This window comes from Mercurialis annua, linkage group LG7, assembly GCF_937616625.2.
Source record: "Mercurialis annua linkage group LG7, ddMerAnnu1.2, whole genome shotgun sequence".
Taxonomy (NCBI): Eukaryota; Viridiplantae; Streptophyta; class Magnoliopsida; order Malpighiales; family Euphorbiaceae; genus Mercurialis; species Mercurialis annua.
The window spans coordinates 30,620,226-30,632,234 of NC_065576.1; the positions used below are offsets into that span (position 1 = coordinate 30,620,226).

At 44.6% G+C, this 12,009-nt stretch overlaps 35 non-coding genes across 35 annotated transcripts; all 35 read right to left on the reverse strand.

Annotated features, from left to right (window-relative positions):
* Window positions 1-329: 329 nt before the first annotated feature.
* LOC126659183 (5S ribosomal RNA) lies at window positions 330-448 on the reverse strand. The gene has a single exon (XR_007634736.1). It is a non-coding gene; the product is annotated as a 5S ribosomal RNA (ribosomal RNA).
* A 214-nt stretch (window positions 449-662) lies between these two features.
* On the reverse strand, window positions 663-781 carry LOC126659184 (5S ribosomal RNA). Its single transcript, XR_007634737.1, has one exon. It is a non-coding gene; the product is annotated as a 5S ribosomal RNA (ribosomal RNA).
* A 214-nt stretch (window positions 782-995) lies between these two features.
* LOC126659186 (5S ribosomal RNA) lies at window positions 996-1,114 on the reverse strand. The gene has a single exon (XR_007634739.1). It is a non-coding gene; the product is annotated as a 5S ribosomal RNA (ribosomal RNA).
* Window positions 1,115-1,328: 214 nt separating this feature from the next.
* On the reverse strand, window positions 1,329-1,447 carry LOC126658213 (5S ribosomal RNA). Its single transcript, XR_007633809.1, has one exon. It is a non-coding gene; the product is annotated as a 5S ribosomal RNA (ribosomal RNA).
* A 242-nt stretch (window positions 1,448-1,689) lies between these two features.
* Window positions 1,690-1,808, reverse strand: LOC126659187 (5S ribosomal RNA). Its single transcript, XR_007634740.1, has one exon. It is a non-coding gene; the product is annotated as a 5S ribosomal RNA (ribosomal RNA).
* Window positions 1,809-2,022: 214 nt separating this feature from the next.
* On the reverse strand, window positions 2,023-2,141 carry LOC126658214 (5S ribosomal RNA). The gene has a single exon (XR_007633810.1). It is a non-coding gene; the product is annotated as a 5S ribosomal RNA (ribosomal RNA).
* A 228-nt stretch (window positions 2,142-2,369) lies between these two features.
* LOC126659188 (5S ribosomal RNA) lies at window positions 2,370-2,488 on the reverse strand. Its single transcript, XR_007634741.1, has one exon. It is a non-coding gene; the product is annotated as a 5S ribosomal RNA (ribosomal RNA).
* A 214-nt stretch (window positions 2,489-2,702) lies between these two features.
* On the reverse strand, window positions 2,703-2,821 carry LOC126658215 (5S ribosomal RNA). The gene has a single exon (XR_007633811.1). It is a non-coding gene; the product is annotated as a 5S ribosomal RNA (ribosomal RNA).
* Window positions 2,822-3,049: 228 nt separating this feature from the next.
* On the reverse strand, window positions 3,050-3,168 carry LOC126659189 (5S ribosomal RNA). Its single transcript, XR_007634742.1, has one exon. It is a non-coding gene; the product is annotated as a 5S ribosomal RNA (ribosomal RNA).
* A 221-nt stretch (window positions 3,169-3,389) lies between these two features.
* On the reverse strand, window positions 3,390-3,508 carry LOC126659366 (5S ribosomal RNA). Its single transcript, XR_007634910.1, has one exon. It is a non-coding gene; the product is annotated as a 5S ribosomal RNA (ribosomal RNA).
* A 214-nt stretch (window positions 3,509-3,722) lies between these two features.
* LOC126659190 (5S ribosomal RNA) lies at window positions 3,723-3,841 on the reverse strand. The gene has a single exon (XR_007634743.1). It is a non-coding gene; the product is annotated as a 5S ribosomal RNA (ribosomal RNA).
* A 214-nt stretch (window positions 3,842-4,055) lies between these two features.
* LOC126659393 (5S ribosomal RNA) lies at window positions 4,056-4,174 on the reverse strand. The gene has a single exon (XR_007634936.1). It is a non-coding gene; the product is annotated as a 5S ribosomal RNA (ribosomal RNA).
* Window positions 4,175-4,388: 214 nt separating this feature from the next.
* LOC126659191 (5S ribosomal RNA) lies at window positions 4,389-4,507 on the reverse strand. Its single transcript, XR_007634744.1, has one exon. It is a non-coding gene; the product is annotated as a 5S ribosomal RNA (ribosomal RNA).
* Window positions 4,508-4,728: 221 nt separating this feature from the next.
* Window positions 4,729-4,847, reverse strand: LOC126659367 (5S ribosomal RNA). The gene has a single exon (XR_007634911.1). It is a non-coding gene; the product is annotated as a 5S ribosomal RNA (ribosomal RNA).
* Window positions 4,848-5,061: 214 nt separating this feature from the next.
* On the reverse strand, window positions 5,062-5,180 carry LOC126659192 (5S ribosomal RNA). The gene has a single exon (XR_007634745.1). It is a non-coding gene; the product is annotated as a 5S ribosomal RNA (ribosomal RNA).
* A 214-nt stretch (window positions 5,181-5,394) lies between these two features.
* Window positions 5,395-5,513, reverse strand: LOC126658216 (5S ribosomal RNA). The gene has a single exon (XR_007633812.1). It is a non-coding gene; the product is annotated as a 5S ribosomal RNA (ribosomal RNA).
* Window positions 5,514-5,727: 214 nt separating this feature from the next.
* LOC126659193 (5S ribosomal RNA) lies at window positions 5,728-5,846 on the reverse strand. Its single transcript, XR_007634746.1, has one exon. It is a non-coding gene; the product is annotated as a 5S ribosomal RNA (ribosomal RNA).
* Window positions 5,847-6,067: 221 nt separating this feature from the next.
* LOC126659368 (5S ribosomal RNA) lies at window positions 6,068-6,186 on the reverse strand. Its single transcript, XR_007634912.1, has one exon. It is a non-coding gene; the product is annotated as a 5S ribosomal RNA (ribosomal RNA).
* A 214-nt stretch (window positions 6,187-6,400) lies between these two features.
* LOC126659194 (5S ribosomal RNA) lies at window positions 6,401-6,519 on the reverse strand. Its single transcript, XR_007634747.1, has one exon. It is a non-coding gene; the product is annotated as a 5S ribosomal RNA (ribosomal RNA).
* Window positions 6,520-6,733: 214 nt separating this feature from the next.
* LOC126658341 (5S ribosomal RNA) lies at window positions 6,734-6,852 on the reverse strand. Its single transcript, XR_007633930.1, has one exon. It is a non-coding gene; the product is annotated as a 5S ribosomal RNA (ribosomal RNA).
* A 214-nt stretch (window positions 6,853-7,066) lies between these two features.
* LOC126659196 (5S ribosomal RNA) lies at window positions 7,067-7,185 on the reverse strand. The gene has a single exon (XR_007634748.1). It is a non-coding gene; the product is annotated as a 5S ribosomal RNA (ribosomal RNA).
* Window positions 7,186-7,406: 221 nt separating this feature from the next.
* Window positions 7,407-7,525, reverse strand: LOC126659369 (5S ribosomal RNA). The gene has a single exon (XR_007634913.1). It is a non-coding gene; the product is annotated as a 5S ribosomal RNA (ribosomal RNA).
* Window positions 7,526-7,739: 214 nt separating this feature from the next.
* LOC126659198 (5S ribosomal RNA) lies at window positions 7,740-7,858 on the reverse strand. The gene has a single exon (XR_007634750.1). It is a non-coding gene; the product is annotated as a 5S ribosomal RNA (ribosomal RNA).
* Window positions 7,859-8,072: 214 nt separating this feature from the next.
* On the reverse strand, window positions 8,073-8,191 carry LOC126658218 (5S ribosomal RNA). The gene has a single exon (XR_007633813.1). It is a non-coding gene; the product is annotated as a 5S ribosomal RNA (ribosomal RNA).
* A 214-nt stretch (window positions 8,192-8,405) lies between these two features.
* LOC126659199 (5S ribosomal RNA) lies at window positions 8,406-8,524 on the reverse strand. Its single transcript, XR_007634751.1, has one exon. It is a non-coding gene; the product is annotated as a 5S ribosomal RNA (ribosomal RNA).
* Window positions 8,525-8,738: 214 nt separating this feature from the next.
* LOC126659200 (5S ribosomal RNA) lies at window positions 8,739-8,857 on the reverse strand. Its single transcript, XR_007634752.1, has one exon. It is a non-coding gene; the product is annotated as a 5S ribosomal RNA (ribosomal RNA).
* Window positions 8,858-9,078: 221 nt separating this feature from the next.
* LOC126659370 (5S ribosomal RNA) lies at window positions 9,079-9,197 on the reverse strand. The gene has a single exon (XR_007634914.1). It is a non-coding gene; the product is annotated as a 5S ribosomal RNA (ribosomal RNA).
* A 214-nt stretch (window positions 9,198-9,411) lies between these two features.
* On the reverse strand, window positions 9,412-9,530 carry LOC126659201 (5S ribosomal RNA). The gene has a single exon (XR_007634753.1). It is a non-coding gene; the product is annotated as a 5S ribosomal RNA (ribosomal RNA).
* Window positions 9,531-9,744: 214 nt separating this feature from the next.
* On the reverse strand, window positions 9,745-9,863 carry LOC126658219 (5S ribosomal RNA). The gene has a single exon (XR_007633814.1). It is a non-coding gene; the product is annotated as a 5S ribosomal RNA (ribosomal RNA).
* A 214-nt stretch (window positions 9,864-10,077) lies between these two features.
* LOC126659202 (5S ribosomal RNA) lies at window positions 10,078-10,196 on the reverse strand. Its single transcript, XR_007634754.1, has one exon. It is a non-coding gene; the product is annotated as a 5S ribosomal RNA (ribosomal RNA).
* Window positions 10,197-10,410: 214 nt separating this feature from the next.
* Window positions 10,411-10,529, reverse strand: LOC126659203 (5S ribosomal RNA). Its single transcript, XR_007634755.1, has one exon. It is a non-coding gene; the product is annotated as a 5S ribosomal RNA (ribosomal RNA).
* Window positions 10,530-10,743: 214 nt separating this feature from the next.
* Window positions 10,744-10,862, reverse strand: LOC126659204 (5S ribosomal RNA). Its single transcript, XR_007634756.1, has one exon. It is a non-coding gene; the product is annotated as a 5S ribosomal RNA (ribosomal RNA).
* A 214-nt stretch (window positions 10,863-11,076) lies between these two features.
* LOC126659205 (5S ribosomal RNA) lies at window positions 11,077-11,195 on the reverse strand. The gene has a single exon (XR_007634757.1). It is a non-coding gene; the product is annotated as a 5S ribosomal RNA (ribosomal RNA).
* A 214-nt stretch (window positions 11,196-11,409) lies between these two features.
* On the reverse strand, window positions 11,410-11,528 carry LOC126658322 (5S ribosomal RNA). Its single transcript, XR_007633911.1, has one exon. It is a non-coding gene; the product is annotated as a 5S ribosomal RNA (ribosomal RNA).
* Window positions 11,529-11,742: 214 nt separating this feature from the next.
* LOC126658221 (5S ribosomal RNA) lies at window positions 11,743-11,861 on the reverse strand. The gene has a single exon (XR_007633816.1). It is a non-coding gene; the product is annotated as a 5S ribosomal RNA (ribosomal RNA).
* Between the last annotated feature and the right edge of the window lie 148 nt (window positions 11,862-12,009).

Genomic DNA, 12,009 nt, shown 5'->3' on the forward strand with positions numbered 1-12,009 from the left:
CCAAAATAAAAACTATCTTTAAAAGTACGTTTTGGTCCCTGAACTTTTTCCATATTTCCCGTTTGGTCCCTGAATTGCAATTCATCGTTACTCGTTACTCGTTCTGTTTGTCTCTCGGCGATAGTAATAATAGAAAAAACGCAGTTCAAAAAAAGCGAAAAACGGGTGCAACACGAGGACTTCCCAGGAGGTCACCCATCCTAGTACTGCTCTCGCCCAAGTTTCCCGTTTGGTCCCTGAATTGCAATTCATCGTTACTCGTTACTCGTTCTGTTTGTCTCTCGGCGATAGTAATAATAGAAAAAACGCAGTTCAAAAAAAGCGAAAAAGGGGTGCAACACGAGGACTTCCCAGGAGGTCACCCATCCTAGTACTGCTCTCGCCCAAGCACGTTTAACTTCGGAGTTCTGATGGGATCCGGTGCATTAGTGCTGGTATGATCGCACCCGTCATACCTTGCACGATCATCGCATATATCCGCTGCCTTGCAACTCATTCAACCAAAATAAAAACTATCTTTAAAAGTACGTTTTGGTCCCTGAACTTTTTCCATATTTCCCGTTTGGTCCCTGAATTGCAATTCATCGTTACTCGTTACTCGTTCTGTTTGTCTCTCGGCGATAGTGATAATAGAAAAAACGCAGTTCAAAAAAAGCGAAAAAGGGGTGCAACACGAGGACTTCCCAGGAGGTCACCCATCCTAGTACTGCTCTCGCCCAAGCACGTTTAACTTCGGAGTTCTGATGGGATCCGGTGCATTAGTGCTGGTATGATCGCACCCGTCATACCTTGCACGATCATCGCATATATCCGCTGCCTTGCAACTCATTCAACCAAAATAAAAGCTATCATTAAAAGTACGTTTTGGTCCCTGAACTTTTTCCATATTTCCCGTTTGGTCCCTGAATTGCAATTCATCGTTACTCGTTACTCGTTCTGTTTGTCTCTCGGCGATAGTAATAATAGAAAAAACGCAGTTCAAAAAAAGCGAAAAAGGGGTGCAACACGAGGACTTCCCAGGAGGTCACCCATCCTAGTACTGCTCTCGCCCAAGCACGTTTAACTTCGGAGTTCTGATGGGATCCGGTGCATTAGTGCTGGTATGATCGCACCCGTCATACCTTGCACGATCATCGCATATATCCGCTGCCTTGCAACTCATTCAACCAAAATAAAAACTATCTTTAAAAGTACGTTTTGGTCCCTGAACTTTTTCCATATTTCCCGTTTGGTCCCTGAATTGCAATTCATCGTTACTCGTTACTCGTTCTGTTTGTCTCTCGGGGATAGTAATAATAGAAAAAACGCCGTTCAAAAAAAGCGAAAAAGGGGTGCAACACGAGGACTTCCCAGGAGGTCACCCATCCTAGTACTGCTCTCGCCCAAGCACGTTTATCTTCGGAGTTCTGATGGGATCCGGTGCATTAGTGCTGGTATGATCGCACCCGTCATACCTTGCACGATCATCGCATATATCCGCTGCCTTGCAACTCATTCAACCAAAATAAAAGCTATCTTTAAAAGTACGTTTTGGTCCCTGAACGTTTTCCATATTTCCCGTTTGGTCCCTGAATTGCAATTCATCGTTACTCGTTACTCGTTACTCGTTACTCGTTACTCGTTACTCGTTCTGTTTGTCTCTCGGCGATAGTAATAATAGAAAAAACGCAGTTCAAAAAAAGCGAAAAAGGGGTGCAACACGAGGACTTCCCAGGAGGTCACCCATCCTAGTACTGCTCTCGCCCAAGCACGTTTAACTTCGGAGTTCTGATGGGATCCGGTGCATTAGTGCTGGTATGATCGCACCCGTCATACCTTGCACGATCATCGCATATATCCGCTGCCTTGCAACTCATTCAACCAAAATAAAAACTATCTTTAAAAGTACGTTTTGGTCCCTGAACTTTTTCCATATTTCCCGTTTGGTCCCTGAATTGCAATTCATCGTTACTCGTTACTCGTTCTGTTTGTCTCTCGGGGATAGTAATAATAGAAAAAACGCCGTTCAAAAAAAGCGAAAAAGGGGTGCAACACGAGGACTTCCCAGGAGGTCACCCATCCTAGTACTGCTCTCGCCCAAGCACGTTTATCTTCGGAGTTCTGATGGGATCCGGTGCATTAGTGCTGGTATGATCGCACCCGTCATACCTTGCACGATCATCGCATATATCCGCTGCCTTGCAACTCATTCAACCAAAATAAAAGCTATCTTTAAAAGTACGTTTTGGTCCCTGAACGTTTTCCATATTTCCCGTTTGGTCCCTGAATTGCAATTCATCGTTACTCGTTACTCGTTACTCTTTACTCGTTCTGTTTGTCTCTCGGCGATAGTAATAATAGAAAAAACGCAGTTCAAAAAAAGCGAAAAAGGGGTGCAACACGAGGACTTCCCAGGAGGTCACCCATCCTAGTACTGCTCTCGCCCAAGCACGTTTAACTTCGGAGTTCTGATGGGATCCGGTGCATTAGTGCTGGTATGATCGCACCCGTCATACCTTGCACGATCATCGCATATATCTGCTGCCTTGCAACTCATTCAACCAAAATAAAAACTATCTTTAAAAGTACGTTTTGGTCCCTGAACTTTTTCCATATTTCCCGTTTGGTCCCTGAATTGCAATTCATCGTTACTCGTTACTCGTTCTGTTTGTCTCTCGGCGATAGTAATAATAGAAAAAACGCCGTTCAAAAAAAGCGAAAAAGGGGTGCAACACGAGGACTTCCCAGGAGGTCACCCATCCTAGTACTGCTCTCGCCCAAGCACGTTTATCTTCGGAGTTCTGATGGGATCCGGTGCATTAGTGCTGGTATGATCGCACCCATCATACCTTGCACGATCATCGCATATATCCGCTGCCTTGCAACTCATTCAACCAAAATAAAAGCTATCTTTAAAAGTACGTTTTGGTCCCTGAACGTTTTCCATATTTCCCGTTTGGTCCCTGAATTGCAATTCATCGTTACTCGTTACTCGTTACTCGTTACTCGTTCTGTTTGTCTCTCGGCGATAGTAATAATAGAAAAAACGCAGTTCAAAAAAAGCGAAAAAGGGGTGCAACACGAGGACTTCCCAGGAGGTCACCCATCCTAGTACTGCTCTCGCCCAAGCACGTTTAACTTCGGAGTTCTGATGGGATCCGGTGCATTAGTGCTGGTATGATCGCACCCGTCATACCTTGCACGATCATCGCATATATCCGCTGCCTTGCAACTCATTCAACCAAAATAAAAGCTATCTTTAAAAGTACGTTTTGGTCCCTGAACTTTTTCCATATTTCCCGTTTGGTCCCTGAATTGCAATTCATCGTTACTCGTTACTCGTTACTCGTTCTGTTTGTCTCTCGGCGATAGTAATAATAGAAAAAACGCAGTTCAAAAAAAGCGCAAAAGGGGTGCAACACGAGGACTTCCCAGGAGGTCACCCATCCTAGTACTTCTCTCGCCCAAGCACGTTTGACTTCGGAGTTCTGATGGGATCCGGTGCATTAGTGCTGGTATGATCGCACCCGTCATACCTTGCACGATCATCGCATATTTCCGCTGCCTTGCAACTCATTCAACCAAAATAAAAGCTATCATTAAAAGTACGTTTTGGTCCCTGAACTTTTTCCATATTTCCCGTTTGTTCCCTGAATTGCAATTCATCGTTACTCGTTACTCGTTCTGTTTGTCTCTCGGCGATAGTAATAATAGAAAAAACGCAGTTCAAAAAAAGCGAAAAAGGGGTGCAACACGAGGACTTCCCAGGAGGTCACCCATCCTAGTACTGCTCTCGCCCAAGCACGTTTAACTTCGGAGTTCTGATGGGATCCGGTGCATTAGTGCTGGTATGATCGCACCCGTCATACCTTGCACGATCATCGCATATATCCGCTGCCTTGCAACTCATTCAACCAAAATAAAAACTATCTTTAAAAGTACGTTTTGGTCCCTGAACTTTTTCCATATTTCCCGTTTGGTCCCTGAATTGCAATTCATCGTTACTCGTTACTCGTTCTGTTTGTCTCTCGGCGATAGTAATAATAGAAAAAACGCAGTTCAAAAAAAGCGAAAAACGGGTGCAACACGAGGACTTCCCAGGAGGTCACCCATCCTAGTACTGCTCTCGCCCAAGCACGTTTAACTTCGGAGTTCTGATGGGATCCGGTGCATTAGTGCTGGTATGATCGCACCCGTCATACCTTGCACGATCATCGCATATATCCGCTGCCTTGCAACTCATTCAACCAAAATAAAAACTATCTTAAAAAGTACGTTTTGGTCCCTGAACTTTTTCCATATTTCCCGTTTGGTCCCTGAATTGCAATTCATCGTTACTCGTTACTCGTTCTGTTTGTCTCTCGGCGATAGTAATAATAGAAAAAACGCAGTTCAAAAAAAGCGAAAAAGGGGTGCAACACGAGGACTTCCCAGGAGGTCACCCATCCTAGTACTGCTCTCGCCCAAGCACGTTTAACTTCGGAGTTCTGATGGGATCCGGTGCATTAGTGCTGGTATGATCGCACCCGTCATACCTTGCACGATCATCGCATATATCCGCTGCCTTGCAACTCATTCAACCAAAATAAAAGCTATCTTTAAAAGTACGTTTTGGTCCCTGAACTTTTTCCATATTTCCCGTTTGGTCCCTGAATTGCAATTCATCGTTACTCGTTACTCGTTACTCGTTCTGTTTGTCTCTCGGCGATAGTAATAATAGAAAAAACGCAGTTCAAAAAAAGCGCAAAAGGGGTGCAACACGAGGACTTCCCAGGAGGTCACCCATCCTAGTACTTCTCTCGCCCAAGCACGTTTGACTTCGGAGTTCTGATGGGATCCGGTGCATTAGTGCTGGTATGATCGCACCCGTCATACCTTGCACGATCATCGCATATATCCGCTGCCTTGCAACTCATTCAACCAAAATAAAAGCTATCATTAAAAGTACGTTTTGGTCCCTGAACTTTTTCCATATTTCCCGTTTGGTCCCTGAATTGCAATTCATCGTTACTCGTTACTCGTTCTGTTTGTCTCTCGGCGATAGTAATAATAGAAAAAACGCAGTTCAAAAAAAGCGAAAAAGGGGTGCAACACGAGGACTTCCCAGGAGGTCACCCATCCTAGTACTGCTCTCGCCCAAGCACGTTTAACTTCGGAGTTCTGATGGGATCCGGTGCATTAGTGCTGGTATGATCGCACCCGTCATACCTTGCACGATCATCGCATATATCCGCTGCCTTGCAACTCATTCAACCAAAATAAAAGCTATCTTTAAAAGTACGTTTTGGTCCCTCAACTTTTTCCATATTTCCCGTTTGGTCCCTGAATTGCAATTCATCGTTACTCGTTACTCGTTCTGTTTGTCTCTCGGCGATAGTAATAATAGAAAAAACGCAGTTCAAAAAAAGCGAAAAAGGGGTGCAACACGAGGACTTCCCAGGAGGTCACCCATCCTAGTACTGCTCTCGCCCAAGCACGTTTATCTTCGGAGTTCTGATGGGATCCGGTGCATTAGTGCTGGTATGATCGCACCCGTCATACCTTGCACGATCATCGCATATATCCGCTGCCTTGCAACTCATTCAACCAAAATAAAAGCTATCATTAAAAGTACGTTTTGGTCCCTGAACTTTTTCCATATTTCCCGTTTGGTCCCTGAATTGCAATTCATCGTTACTCGTTACTCGTTCTGTTTGTCTCTCGGCGATAGTAATAATAGAAAAAACGCAGTTCAAAAAAAGCGAAAAAGGGGTGCAACACGAGGACTTCCCAGGAGGTCACCCATCCTAGTACTGCTCTCGCCCAAGCACGTTTAACTTCGGAGTTCTGATGGGATCCGGTGCATTAGTGCTGGTATGATCGCACCCGTCATACCTTGCACGATCATCGCATATATCCGCTGCCTTGCAACTCATTCAACCAAAATAAAAGCTATCTTTAAAAGTACGTTTTGGTCCCTGAACTTTTTCCATATTTCCCGTTTGGTCCCTGAATTGCAATTCATCGTTACTCGTTACTCGTTACTCGTTCTGTTTGTCTCTCGGCGATAGTAATAATAGAAAAAACGCAGTTCAAAAAAAGCGCAAAAGGGGTGCAACACGAGGACTTCCCAGGAGGTCACCCATCCTAGTACTTCTCTCGCCCAAGCACGTTTGACTTCGGAGTTCTGATGGGATCCGGTGCATTAGTGCTGGTATGATCGCACCCGTCATACCTTGCACGATCATCGCATATTTCCGCTGCCTTGCAACTCATTCAACCAAAATAAAAGCTATCATTAAAAGTACGTTTTGGTCCCTGAACTTTTTCCATATTTCCCGTTTGTTCCCTGAATTGCAATTCATCGTTACTCGTTACTCGTTCTGTTTGTCTCTCGGCGATAGTAATAATAGAAAAAACGCAGTTCAAAAAAAGCGAAAAAGGGGTGCAACACGAGGACTTCCCAGGAGGTCACCCATCCTAGTACTGCTCTCGCCCAAGCACGTTTAACTTCGGAGTTCTGATGGGATCCGGTGCATTAGTGCTGGTATGATCGCACCCGTCATACCTTGCACGATCATCGCATATATCCGCTGCCTTGCAACTCATTCAACCAAAATAAAAACTATCTTTAAAAGTACGTTTTGGTCCCTGAACTTTTTCCATATTTCCCGTTTGGTCCCTGAATTGCAATTCATCGTTACTCGTTACTCGTTCTGTTTGTCTCTCGGCGATAGTAATAATAGAAAAAACGCAGTTCAAAAAAAGCGAAAAACGGGTGCAACACGAGGACTTCCCAGGAGGTCACCCATCCTAGTACTGCTCTCGCCCAAGCACGTTTTACTTCGGAGTTCTGATGGGATCCGGTGCATTAGTGCTGGTATGATCGCACCCGTCATACCTTGCACGATCATCGCATATATCCGCTGCCTTGCAACTCATTCAACCAAAATAAAAACTATCTTTAAAAGTACGTTTTGGTCCCTGAACTTTTTCCATATTTCCCGTTTGGTCCCTGAATTGCAATTCATCGTTACTCGTTACTCGTTCTGTTTGTCTCTCGGCGATAGTAATAATAGAAAAAACGCAGTTCAAAAAAAGCGAAAAAGGGGTGCAACACGAGGACTTCCCAGGAGGTCACCCATCCTAGTACTGCTCTCGCCCAAGCACGTTTAACTTCGGAGTTCTGATGGGATCCGGTGCATTAGTGCTGGTATGATCGCACCCGTCATACCTTGCACGATCATCGCATATATCCGCTGCCTTGCAACTCATTCAACCAAAATAAAAGCTATCTTTAAAAGTACGTTTTGGTCCCTGAACTTTTTCCATATTTCCCGTTTGGTCCCTGAATTGCAATTCATCGTTACTCGTTACTCGTTACTCGTTCTGTTTGTCTCTCGGCGATAGTAATAATAGAAAAAACGCAGTTCAAAAAAAGCGCAAAAGGGGTGCAACACGAGGACTTCCCAGGAGGTCACCCATCCTAGTACTTCTCTCGCCCAAGCACGTTTGACTTCGGAGTTCTGATGGGATCCGGTGCATTAGTGCTGGTATGATCGCACCCGTCATACCTTGCACGATCATCGCATATATCCGCTGCCTTGCAACTCATTCAACCAAAATAAAAGCTATCATTAAAAGTACGTTTTGGTCCCTGAACTTTTTCCATATTTCCCGTTTGGTCCCTGAATTGCAATTCATCGTTACTCGTTACTCGTTCTGTTTGTCTCTCGGCGATAGTAATAATAGAAAAAACGCAGTTCAAAAAAAGCGAAAAAGGGGTGCAACACGAGGACTTCCCAGGAGGTCACCCATCCTAGTACTGCTCTCGCCCAAGCACGTTTAACTTCGGAGTTCTGATGGGATCCGGTGCATTAGTGCTGGTATGATCGCACCCGTCATACCTTGCACGATCATCGCATATATCCGCTGCCTTGCAACTCATTCAACCAAAATAAAAGCTATCTTTAAAAGTACGTTTTGGTCCCTCAACTTTTTCCATATTTCCCGTTTGGTCCCTGAATTGCAATTCATCGTTACTCGTTACTCGTTCTGTTTGTCTCTCGGCGATAGTAATAATAGAAAAAACGCAGTTCAAAAAAAGCGAAAAAGGGGTGCAACACGAGGACTTCCCAGGAGGTCACCCATCCTAGTACTGCTCTCGCCCAAGCACGTTTATCTTCGGAGTTCTGATGGGATCCGGTGCATTAGTGCTGGTATGATCGCACCCGTCATACCTTGCACGATCATCGCATATATCCGCTGCCTTGCAACTCATTCAACCAAAATAAAAGCTATCATTAAAAGTACGTTTTGGTCCCTGAACTTTTTCCATATTTCCCGTTTGGTCCCTGAATTGCAATTCATCGTTACTCGTTACTCGTTCTGTTTGTCTCTCGGCGATAGTAATAATAGAAAAAACGCAGTTCAAAAAAAGCGAAAAAGGGGTGCAACACGAGGACTTCCCAGGAGGTCACCCATCCTAGTACTGCTCTCGCCCAAGCACGTTTAACTTCGGAGTTCTGATGGGATCCGGTGCATTAGTGCTGGTATGATCGCACCCGTCATACCTTGCACGATCATCGCATATATCCGCTGCCTTGCAACTCATTCAACCAAAATAAAAACTATCTTTAAAAGTACGTTTTGGTCCCTGAACTTTTTCCATATTTCCCGTTTGGTCCCTGAATTGCAATTCATCGTTACTCGTTACTCGTTCTGTTTGTCTCTCGGCGATAGTAATAATAGAAAAAACGCAGTTCAAAAAAAGCGAAAAAGGGGTGCAACACGAGGACTTCCCAGGAGGTCACCCATCCTAGTACTGCTCTCGCCCAAGCACGTTTAACTTCGGAGTTCTGATGGGATCCGGTGCATTAGTGCTGGTATGATCGCACCCGTCATACCTTGCACGATCATCGCATATATCCGCTGCCTTGCAACTCATTCAACCAAAATAAAAGCTATCTTTAAAAGTACGTTTTGGTCCCTGAACTTTTTCCATATTTCCCGTTTGGTCCCTGAATTGCAATTCATCGTTACTCGTTACTCGTTACTCGTTCTGTTTGTCTCTCGGCGATAGTAATAATAGAAAAAACGCAGTTCAAAAAAAGCGCAAAAGGGGTGCAACACGAGGACTTCCCAGGAGGTCACCCATCCTAGTACTTCTCTCGCCCAAGCACGTTTGACTTCGGAGTTCTGATGGGATCCGGTGCATTAGTGCTGGTATGATCGCACCCGTCATACCTTGCACGATCATCGCATATATCCGCTGCCTTGCAACTCATTCAACCAAAATAAAAGCTATCATTAAAAGTACGTTTTGGTCCCTGAACTTTTTCCATATTTCCCGTTTGGTCCCTGAATTGCAATTCATCGTTACTCGTTACTCGTTCTGTTTGTCTCTCGGCGATAGTAATAATAGAAAAAACGCAGTTCAAAAAAAGCGAAAAAGGGGTGCAACACGAGGACTTCCCAGGAGGTCACCCATCCTAGTACTGCTCTCGCCCAAGCACGTTTAACTTCGGAGTTCTGATGGGATCCGGTGCATTAGTGCTGGTATGATCGCACCCGTCATACCTTGCACGATCATCGCATATATCCGCTGCCTTGCAACTCATTCAACCAAAATAAAAGCTATCTTTAAAAGTACGTTTTGGTCCCTCAACTTTTTCCATATTTCCCGTTTGGTCCCTGAATTGCAATTCATCGTTACTCGTTACTCGTTCTGTTTGTCTCTCGGCGATAGTAATAATAGAAAAAACGCAGTTCAAAAAAAGCGAAAAAGGGGTGCAACACGAGGACTTCCCAGGAGGTCACCCATCCTAGTACTGCTCTCGCCCAAGCACGTTTATCTTCGGAGTTCTGATGGGATCCGGTGCATTAGTGCTGGTATGATCGCACCCGTCATACCTTGCACGATCATCGCATATATCCGCTGCCTTGCAACTCATTCAACCAAAATAAAAGCTATCATTAAAAGTACGTTTTGGTCCCTGAACTTTTTCCATATTTCCCGTTTGGTCCCTGAATTGCAATTCATCGTTACTCGTTACTCGTTCTGTTTGTCTCTCGGCGATAGTAATAATAGAAAAAACGCAGTTCAAAAAAAGCGAAAAAGGGGTGCAACACGAGGACTTCCCAGGAGGTCACCCATCCTAGTACTGCTCTCGCCCAAGCACGTTTAACTTCGGAGTTCTGATGGGATCCGGTGCATTAGTGCTGGTATGATCGCACCCGTCATACCTTGCACGATCATCGCATATATCCGCTGCCTTGCAACTCATTCAACCAAAATAAAAACTATCTTTAAAAGTACGTTTTGGTCCCTGAACTTTTTCCATATTTCCCGTTTGGTCCCTGAATTGCAATTCATCGTTACTCGTTACTCGTTCTGTTTGTCTCTCGGCGATAGTAATAATAGAAAAAACGCAGTTCAAAAAAAGCGAAAAAGGGGTGCAACACGAGGACTTCCCAGGAGGTCACCCATCCTAGTACTGCTCTCGCCCAAGCACGTTTAACTTCGGAGTTCTGATGGGATCCGGTGCATTAGTGCTGGTATGATCGCACCCGTCATACCTTGCACGATCATCGCATATATCCGCTGCCTTGCAACTCATTCAACCAAAATAAAAACTATCTTTAAAAGTACGTTTTGGTCCCTGAACTTTTTCCATATTTCCCGTTTGGTCCCTGAATTGCAATTCATCGTTACTCGTTACTCGTTCTGTTTGTCTCTCGGCGATAGTAATAATAGAAAAAACGCAGTTCAAAAAAAGCGAAAAAGGGGTGCAACACGAGGACTTCCCAGGAGGTCACCCATCCTAGTACTGCTCTCGCCCAAGCACGTTTAACTTCGGAGTTCTGATGGGATCCGGTGCATTAGTGCTGGTATGATCGCACCCGTCATACCTTGCACGATCATCGCATATATCCGCTGCCTTGCAACTCATTCAACCAAAATAAAAACTATCTTTAAAAGTACGTTTTGGTCCCTGAACTTTTTCCATATTTCCCGTTTGGTCCCTGAATTGCAATTCATCGTTACTCGTTACTCGTTCTGTTTGTCTCTCGGCGATAGTAATAATAGAAAAAACGCAGTTCAAAAAAAGCGAAAAAGGGGTGCAACACGAGGACTTCCCAGGAGGTCACCCATCCTAGTACTGCTCTCGCCCAAGCACGTTTAACTTCGGAGTTCTGATGGGATCCGGTGCATTAGTGCTGGTATGATCGCACCCGTCATACCTTGCACGATCATCGCATATATCCGCTGCCTTGCAACTCATTCAACCAAAATAAAAGCTATCATTAAAAGTACGTTTTGGTCCCTGAACTTTTTCCATATTTCCCGTTTGGTCCCTGAATTGCAATTCATCGTTACTCGTTACTCGTTCTGTTTGTCTCTCGGCGATAGTAATAATAGAAAAAACGCAGTTCAAAAAAAGCGAAAAAGGGGTGCAACACGAGGACTTCCCAGGAGGTCACCCATCCTAGTACTGCTCTCGCCCAAGCACGTTTAACTTCGGAGTTCTGATGGGATCCGGTGCATTATTGCTGGTATGATCGCACCCGTCATACCTTGCACGATCATCGCATATATCCGCTGCCTTGCAACTCATTCAACCAAAATAAAAACTATCTTTAAAAGTACGTTTTGGTCCCTGAACTTTTTCCATATTTCCCGTTTGGTCCCTGAATTGCAATTCATCGTTACTCGTTACTCGTTCTGTTTGTCTCTCGGGGATAGTAATAATAGAAAAAACGCCGTTCAAAAAAAGCGAAAAAGGGGTGCAACACGAGGACTTCCCAGGAGGTCACCCATCCTAGTACTGCTCTCGCCCAAGCACGTTTATCTTCGGAGTTCTGATGGGATCCGGTGCATTAGTGCTGGTATGATCGCACCCGTCATACCTTGCACGATCATCGCATATATCCGCTGCCTTGCAACTCATTCAACCAAAATAAAAGCTATCATTAAAAGTACGTTTTGGTCCCTGAACTTTTTCCATATTTCCCGTTTGGTCCCTGAATTGCAATTCATCGTTACTCGTT